This window comes from Labeo rohita, unplaced genomic scaffold (assembly GCF_022985175.1).
Source record: "Labeo rohita strain BAU-BD-2019 unplaced genomic scaffold, IGBB_LRoh.1.0 scaffold_1769, whole genome shotgun sequence".
NCBI lineage: Eukaryota > Metazoa > Chordata > Actinopteri > Cypriniformes > Cyprinidae > Labeo > Labeo rohita.
The window spans coordinates 6243-14463 of NW_026127966.1; the positions used below are offsets into that span (position 1 = coordinate 6243).

The following is an 8221-nucleotide window of genomic DNA, read 5'->3' on the forward strand; positions in this document are numbered from 1 at the left end:
CAGCCCTCCGGGGGTGGAACAGGAGGCGGAGCAGCCCTCCGGGGGCGGAACAGGAGGCGGAGCAGCCCTCCGGGGCGGAACAGGAGGCGGAGCAGCCCTCCGGGCGGAACAGGAGGCGGAGCAGCCCTCCGGGGGCGGAACAGGAGGCGGAGCAGCCCTCCGGGGCGGAACAGGAGGCTGCGTCATTGACTGGGACCTGGGGAGAACAGTGACAGAGGATGCAGACAGGAAAAAGGGAGAAGCAGAGAGTTTGGTGGTTAACGCCCCCTCCGTAAGAGGTTCTACGGCTGGCGCCGACACCTCTGGAGGCATTGGCGCAGCTTCTCCGACGGGGACGGCCTCTGAAGCAGACTTGAGACCATACGGGACCTCTGAAGAAAGCCTGTGATCAAATGGGAGCTCTGCAGCAGGCTTGTGATCAGGTGAGAGCTCTGGTGCAGGCTTGTGATCAGGTGAAAGCTCTGGTGCAGGCTTGTGATCAGCCGAGAGCTCTGGTGCAGGCTTGTGATCAGCCGAGAGCTCTGGTGCAGGCTTGTGATCAGCCGAGAGCTCTGGTGCAGGCTTGTGATCAGACGAGAGCTCTGGTGCAGGCTTGTGATCAGACGAGAGCTCTGGTGCAGGCTTGTGATCAGACGAGAGCTCTGGTGCAGGCTTGTGATCAGACGAGAGCTCTGGTGCTGACCTGGGAACAGGCGTGTCCTCAGGAGCACAGTGGGCCGCCCACACACACCACATGGCCACTGCCACTAAGGGAAGAGCAGCAGCGATGACGTCACTTGGCTTGTGGGGATCTGCTGTAACGTGGCTTGACTCAGGAACAACATGGCTTGACTCGTGGGGCACAGCTGTGACTGGGCTTGACTCGTGGAGCACAGCTGTGACTGGGCTTGACTCGGGAGAACGACAGCTGTATCTTGGCTTGACTCAAGGAGAACGGCAGCTGTGCTTTGACCTGACTCAGTTGCTTGACCGGACTTGGAAGCTTGACTTGACCCTGGGGTAGCAGCCGCGACGTGAAGGAGCGCCACTTTAGCTGCCCATACGGCCCTTAGGGGTGAGTCCAGCACGTGGGCCATCATAAGCCGTGGTCTTGGGATGTCAGGAGAGACGTGACCGGACTCAAGAACCACGGCTGCAACTTTGCTTGACTCAGGAACAGCCGCTGTTATGTGACTTGACTCAGAAACCGCTTCAGGAAGTGCGGCCATGATGGGTGCAGACTCGGGTGCAAAAGACATGACGTGAACAGGCTGTGGCTTGGCTGACGAGGCGTTAGCAGGCTTTGACGTAGCGCCCATCTTGTGCAGTGGCTCTGGCGTGGCAGCCATCTTGTGCAGTGGCTCTGGCGTGGCAGCCATCTTGTGCAGTGGCTCTGGCGTGGCAGCCATCTTGTGCAGTGGCTCTGGCGTGGCAGCCATCTTGTGCAGTGGCTCTGGCGTGGCAGCCATCTTGTGCAGTGGCTCTGGCGTGGCAGCCATCTTGTGCAGTGGCTCTGGCGTGGCAGCCATCTTGTGCAGTGGCTCTGGCGTGGCAGCCATCTTGTGCAGTGGCTCTGGCGTGGCAGCCATCTTGTGCAGTGGCTCTGGCGTGGCAGCCATCTTGTGCAGTGGCTCTGGCTCAGGATTGATGGCTGTAATTTGACTTGAGACAGAAGCGACAACTGTAACTTGACTTGACATAGTATCAACAGCTCTGACTTGACTTGACACAGGAAACACAGTTTTAATTTCACTTGCCTTAGAAAGAGCAGCGCTGACTTGACTTGGTGCAGGAAACACAGCTCCAGCGTGACTTGGCTCTGGCATGGCAGCTGTGACGTGACGGAGCTCTGTTTTCGCCGCCATTGCTCGAGCGCGCTCCGACACGGCCGCCATCTCACGAGCGATCCAGGCGGCAAATGTGTCCGTGGCTTCGCGCTCCGGCGCGGCCACCATTCCGTCAGCGGGATGCGTGGCCGCCATTACCGCGTTGTCGCGTTCCTCCTCCGCGACACCCACAGTAAACGGCGATCCCACACACAACAAAACATAATCCAGAAAACGCTCAAGGGAAGAACGCGGAGCCTCACGACGGAGCCGTGAGTTGAGCGGCTGATTCATGCCCTCGTGAAACAGATCTATTAAAACACAGTCTGGGAGATCGGAGTAATGGGCAATGTCCAGAAATTCTTGGATGTAGCCCTCGAGCGTTCGTGTGCCCTGCTCGAGGGCTAACAACAGTTTTGTGGTGTTCATACCTGCGTGGCGTCCGGATGAGAAGTTGCTGGATCCTGTAGTGGCCGAGTATTCTGTAACGTAGGGAGTGAGGCGAGAGACGAGCGGATCCATTCGCAAACTTTTATTGTAAGGACGTGACAAAGACATGGTCAAAGGCAGGCAGGGTCGAACAACAGCAGACAGGTGTATGGACAGCGAGACAAGAGTAAACCGTAACAGGCGAGGGTCAATCCAGCGGCGAACGTTATCCGAGAGGGGCTAGGCAAGAGAGTGGTCAGACAAGCGAGAGATCAAAACAACAAGGCAAACAAGGTAACTAGACGGGGAAAACTAGGAGAAACGCTTCGTATGAAAGATAAACAATACAATCCAATACTCGGCGAGGAGTGACAGGAAGACCGGGGTATTTATACAGTCTCTGATTGGACAGGAGGAAGTGCAATGGCTGATGGGGAGTGTAGTCCGGGGTGTAGTGTGGCAGTCCGTGCGTGACAAAACGCAAGAGCGACATCTGGTGGTGAGCGGTCCGCAGCTCACCGACCAGATCATGACACTAACCTTACCCATGAGTAATCCTTAAAATCAGATGAAATGATAGATGAATGACACTGATGTACAAGCACCAAACACTGATTGTAAGCCTAAACTTCAAATCTGATTTGTTAATCACAATGTTGATCGATGTGTTTTTGTAAGAAAAATATCCATATGTAAAATGTAAAAATCACTTTAATCTAGCTTGCGCTAACAGCTGTACGTAGAACAAGATGCTTTGGCAAGGGGCTTGGCAATACAGAAACACCATCTCAAGCCCAAAGTATACTTCATTGTTGTAGTTGTATACTAACGTATGCGTACAGTCGAACATGTAGTCTTTCAAAGTATACTCCATCTGATGATGTGCATGAACACGGACTGTCGACACACCCGCTCTAGAAAGCTTCATCCATGTCCAGTGTCTGCTTTATTTTTCCACGTTAAGTTATGACTGATATCTGATATTTTGGAACACTTATAAAACCAAAGCTGGGCTGTCTCATACCCTCTCGCTCACAAGCTCTTGTCAATTTGAGTGTCTGAAGTTGTTAACTCTTCGCTATTTTGTTGTTGTTGTTCTGTCTCTTTTGTTTCTACTGTGAAAACAGTTGGCCTAGACAGTGTTGCCTCCTGGTGGAATGATTTATTACTGCAAAATAATTCAATGCATATGTGTGACTTACAAAAATTCCAGTGGTGCGTGTACAGTACGCGCATACTGTACCGATGACGAAATTCACGTCACGCACTGTGCACTGTCCCTCGTGTACGCATAAAAAGTGAAGTATACTTTGGCCTTAAGCTGTTCGCCAATCAATGCACTGGGACAGCTTACTATTCACAACACATTTTGTTTTTCGGAGAGAGGGCCTTCAAATCCAATCCATAATCGATCCAAGGTACTGTAATAATGTAAATTACGTGAAAAATAATGCTTTTTTCGAACCACCAAGCATGAGAGCTTGTTCTACTACACCCCCAAAACAAAATCAAGACTTTGTAAAAGAGCATATTAGGACCCCTTAAAAGATGTCATCCATTCTGCTACTCTTTTTAAACATGGCTTTAGTGATGTGATGTACCCAGGTGTGGACTTTGTCGCAAATATCAGGTATGGGGCCCCAACAAAATAACTATGCTCTTTTATGCCATCAGAACCAGTAATTAGTCAACCTGATGCTGTTCTAAAGCCAAATTAGGCTACCTTTTTTTTTTCGAATCACAAAAGAAGATTTTTAAAAAGTCTTGCACTTGTCCATATATTGTAAACTTTTTAATTTATTTTTACAAACATGAAACTACCCCATGCAACTCATTACATATTCCAAGTGTTCTGAAGACATACGGTAGGGTTTGCAGTGGAAAAAATCATAAACATACCTGCATACCTGACCCGGAGGGTATTCCAGAAAGCTTGGTTAACTTACCATTTGGTAAATCATAACCTCTGGGTTGATTTACCCCGAACCCACATACCATGAGTATGTCGGTTCCAAAACACCTGAGAAGAGTAAGTTTAATCAACCTCCTATTGGTTACCCAGAGTTAATGCGTGTGCACAGTGCATATATAAAGACGTTTTCAATGGATCGCCGATTTCACGAGTCAAAATGGAAAATCAAGTCAAAGTCACGAGTCAAAGTGAAAAAAAGAGAGCGGCATACTTCACAGAGGTGGAGTTGGAGGTTTTAATGCAGCATGTGAAGAATTCAAGCCAATAATAATGAAAAAAAGCAATACGGCTGCATCGGCTAAAGAAAGAGAGTTGGCTTGGCAAAAAATAATGGACAGAGTAAATGCGTGAGTGTATTAAATTGCAAATTTGATATCGCCTCCCCTTTTATTATAATGCAAAATAATTAAACACCCCTTCCGCATCCTTTTGACTGTTAAATCACTATGAAAGCATTTACTTTTCCTGCCATTAATTTCTTTAGGTTAAAATAACAATGTATACTGACTAGGAATATATGGTTTCTTAATTTAAAAGGTGTAATCCTTCTGGAGCCAGAAGAACTTTGAGCCAAGTCAAAATTAAACACAAAAACATTCTGCAAAAAGGTAATATTTGATTACACAATTACTGAACTATTTATTAAACACGATTTAGTATATTCTTTCTGTCATGTAGCTAATAGAAAGAAGGCTGAAGCCCATCTAACTGGCGGGGGCCCACCACCACCTCCCCTCACCCCATCTGAGGAGCTGGCTCTGTCCTTTAATAAAGGGCGACCAGTGGTTGCTGGAATTCCAGGGGGCACTTCATCACACACACCATGCACCACAAGTAACATGGTGAAATGTAAGTTTACCACTATGATTTGTTTTCATTATATGACTTAATAAATTACTAGCTCTGTCACTTAAAGGCTTTTTGAACATGCTTAACGTTTTTATGCAAGCTTACTTTATTTAACTGCATATGATGTATAGGCTACTGTGATCTTAGTTGTATTACTTTGACATGTTTTTTTCCTGCATTATTGGTTTTTCTTTGATAATACTGAGAATTTTATGGGTTGTATTTTCTTATAGATACTGATAGAGGGATTGTATTATTGGATCCTACGGAAAGAACACACTCTGTCACAGTTGTAAGTGTTTTGTTGTCAGGTACCTTTAGTTGCTTTTAGATATTTTTTTTTTTTTTTCTTCTTTTTGCCAGATAATGTATACTTGCATATTTCCACTGAAGGATGAAGATGAAGATGACGATGAAGAGACCACATCTGCTGTGACAGAAGTGGACAATGCTGGTAGATCCACTGAGGTATGATGCATACCATTATAATGCATGCCCCCTTTTACATTAGAGTAACAAACTGTCATTGTCCTTTCACAGTACATACCTGGGGATTTGCCCACAGATGAAGGTCCTTCAACCTCAATGCACAGTCTAAGCAGTGTAAGAATTTGTGTGCAGTTGTCCATATTTTTATTTTATTGTCTGACAGAATCTCATTTATTTTTTTTTTTTTTTTTGCCTTCCAAGTTGCCAGCAAAGGAGCTGTATAAGGTCCATCTTCAAAAACAAATAAGAAAAAGTGACATGGAGATGGACCTTATACAGCTTCAAATGGAAGAGAAAAGGCTATCCATTAAAAAAGCAACACTAGAAATTGAATTACTAGAGCATCGCCTTAAGGTGAAAACTTGTGTGAATATTAATCTGTTGCATGTTAAAAGTGTTGTGTATATAAAGCAATGTAATAATAATAATAATAATAAAAAACACATTTTATTTCATTTTACTTTCATTGTTTTTCAGGAAATAAAGAAATGAACTGCACAGCAGACCAGTGCAAACAATTTAATAAAAGTAATTTTGACAAATCCTGTCTCTCAAAAGTCTTCCATCTCTGTTGTGTGCAAAAATCTGTAGGGGTTCCTCTGGGCCATCTTCTTCAATACAAGGAGGGTGGCTCTCTCCTCTTATAGTGGCAATGTTGTGAAGCACAACACAAGCCACTATGATGTCGCATGCCCTCTCTGGACTGACCCGGAGCCCACGCAGACACTGAAACCTAGACCTGAGGATCCCTATGGTCATCTCCACCTTGGCCCGTCTTCGGCTGTGAGCCAGGTTAAGGCATGTCTGTGGTCCAGGATCAGGTTCAGGGTAGGGTGTCATTAAATAGGGCAGACAAGGGTATCCTCTGTCACCCAGCAAGTAACCATTGTACTGTCCTGTAATGATTCAAGTGTACAATACAAATATAGTAAAAAGAAAAAAAAAAAAACATTGTATAAACCAAAACATACTCTGCTGAATTGTCTGGCATAATGATGACTCGCGGAAAATTCTGGCATTATGCACAGATCCTGTCCATTTTGTCTCAACATTAGTAATGATGTGGGTTGCCTCACATATTACCTATAGTTAGTGGAAAAAAGGAATGAGTTTAATGATTTTAACAAGGCAAAAAATTAAGGACACAAAATTAAGTTGTTACCTGCACACTGATACTATGAATAGATTTCCTATTAACATAGTCTCCCTCATTTATTGCAGGAGCTTTAATAGGAATGTGGGTGCCATCAATGCACCCAATTACATTTGGAAACCCTGAAATAGAAAGTCATATATGGAAGTATCAAGTGTGTGTGTGTGTGCAGGATGAATACATGTATAGATATAAATAGTATGACTACATATTAAATATGCGTCATAGATTTTACTACAAAGGACAAACCTGTCACTCTGTGGAATTCCTCTTTAATAACACGCAGAGGTTTATGGCCAGGGAACTGTACAAACTTGTGTAAGAAGCGTTTAAGAGCCAGACATACTGTGCGAACGGCTCTACACACAGTTGCCTTTCCCACATGCTCTGCATCGCCCACATTGTACAAAAATGCCCCGACGCAAAAAACCGAAGTGCTATGCACAGAATGTCTTCTGTGCTAAGCGCAGACCTGCGGTTTGTGACATTTGCAATATGTGGTTTCAAGAGATGTGTTGAATAAATTAATGATTCTTTTGAAAACCGATAACGCTCTTTCAAATAATCATTAGGAAATGAAAAGACATCAATACGCGGTCTTATAACTCTCTCCCGGCGAAAAAAAAAACCTTGTATAATTTGTGCCTCCACGTCCACAGGATCGTCATCAAAAGGGCAGGTCATGCTCAGTAACCTTCTGAAACAAACTGACCCTGGAACATAACCTGCTACCGAGCAGGTTATCTTCAGAGAGTAAGTTGCTATGGTTACATACATACCCAGAAAGTTACCTCTGTTTTTGGAACCGAAAGTTGAGGTTATCCACTAACTTACCCTTAAACTTACCCGGGTATGTCACATAACCTGCTTTCTGGAATACCCCCCAGAAGGATTCTTTCTATTGTTTTTGACCTAAAAAGAGAGTGAAGATGGTCAGAATGTTTTTAGGTTTGTTTTTGTTTTTGCAGTGGTCTACATAAATGCAACATAATTATATTTAAACTGATCCAGTTTAAATTGGCAATGGCAGCAGAAATATGCTTCAAAATTTCAGGAATTTTAATAATTTTTTTTTAAAAATCAATGTTATGAAAAATACCACATCTTTGATCGTTACAAATCACATCATGCACTCATTTGACTCAAGATTAACATAAATATGGAAGAATATTACACTTGACAAAGAAATAAATGTCATTTTTCACCATATGTGAATGTTCTATATTCTCACAAATGGAATCAATGATTTTAGTACTGGTGGCTGAGTGAGGAAACAAAGAATTAAAGGTGCAGTATGTAATAATGACAGCTAGTGGTTAAAATGGGCACTGCAGTAAAATTCAGTCAAAATTCAAAATATTGTGTAGCGTCCTGCAACTTCCCAGATTAAATAAGCAGGAGACAGAGATCCGGTTCAACAAACAGCCAACGGCCTTTTTTATTTCCTGAACTTACAACCTAAAGCAAAGGGTATCAGGAGGCGTTCTAACTTCGCAAAACACAAGAAAACGCAGAGGGTTATTA

The 8221-nt window shown here is 44.3% G+C and overlaps 1 pseudogene; it reads right to left on the reverse strand.

Moving 5' to 3' along the window:
- Window positions 1-6045: 6045 nt before the first annotated feature.
- On the reverse strand, window positions 6046-7609 carry LOC127158893 (putative nuclease HARBI1; annotated as a pseudogene).
- Between the last annotated feature and the right edge of the window lie 612 nt (window positions 7610-8221).